Raw genomic sequence first — 534 nt, 5'->3', positions numbered from 1 at the left:
TAGGTCTCTCCCCTCCCGGGAGGTGGGAGGTAGTGGTTAGTTTCTGATGGCTTCTGGCGAGGCACTCAGGGCCCCACTCCCAGATCTGCCAAGGTCCACGACCTACCAACACCCAAGGCCACAGCAACTGCAATGTGCTGTTCCATTTTATAGCCACGAGGCCAGTTCCTCCTAGCAGTAGTGAGGTGTCTAGAATTCATCTCAGGAGACCACCTCTGCCTGTCCCTGGAGCCTTTCCCTTGAAGAACAGCCTTAGGAGCGTACATAATGTCACGTACTGTTATTTTTTCCCCGGCTTTACTGAGAATAATTGACATAAAATATTATTTAAATTTAAGCTATACGATGCAATACATATTGTGGAATTATTGTGATATAAGGATAGTTAACACTTTCATTAGCTCACATAATTACCTTTTCCCGTGTGTGGTATGAACTTTTAATATTTATTTTCTTAGGAACTTTCATGCTTCTAAAACACTATTGTTAACTATAGCCATAATGCTGTACATCAGATCCTCAAAACATTTTAAT

Source organism: Pteropus alecto, unplaced genomic scaffold (assembly GCF_000325575.1).
Source record: "Pteropus alecto unplaced genomic scaffold, ASM32557v1 scaffold1229, whole genome shotgun sequence".
In the NCBI taxonomy this organism is placed as follows: Eukaryota; Metazoa; Chordata; class Mammalia; order Chiroptera; family Pteropodidae; genus Pteropus; species Pteropus alecto.
This window is presented reverse-complemented; position numbering follows the sequence as displayed.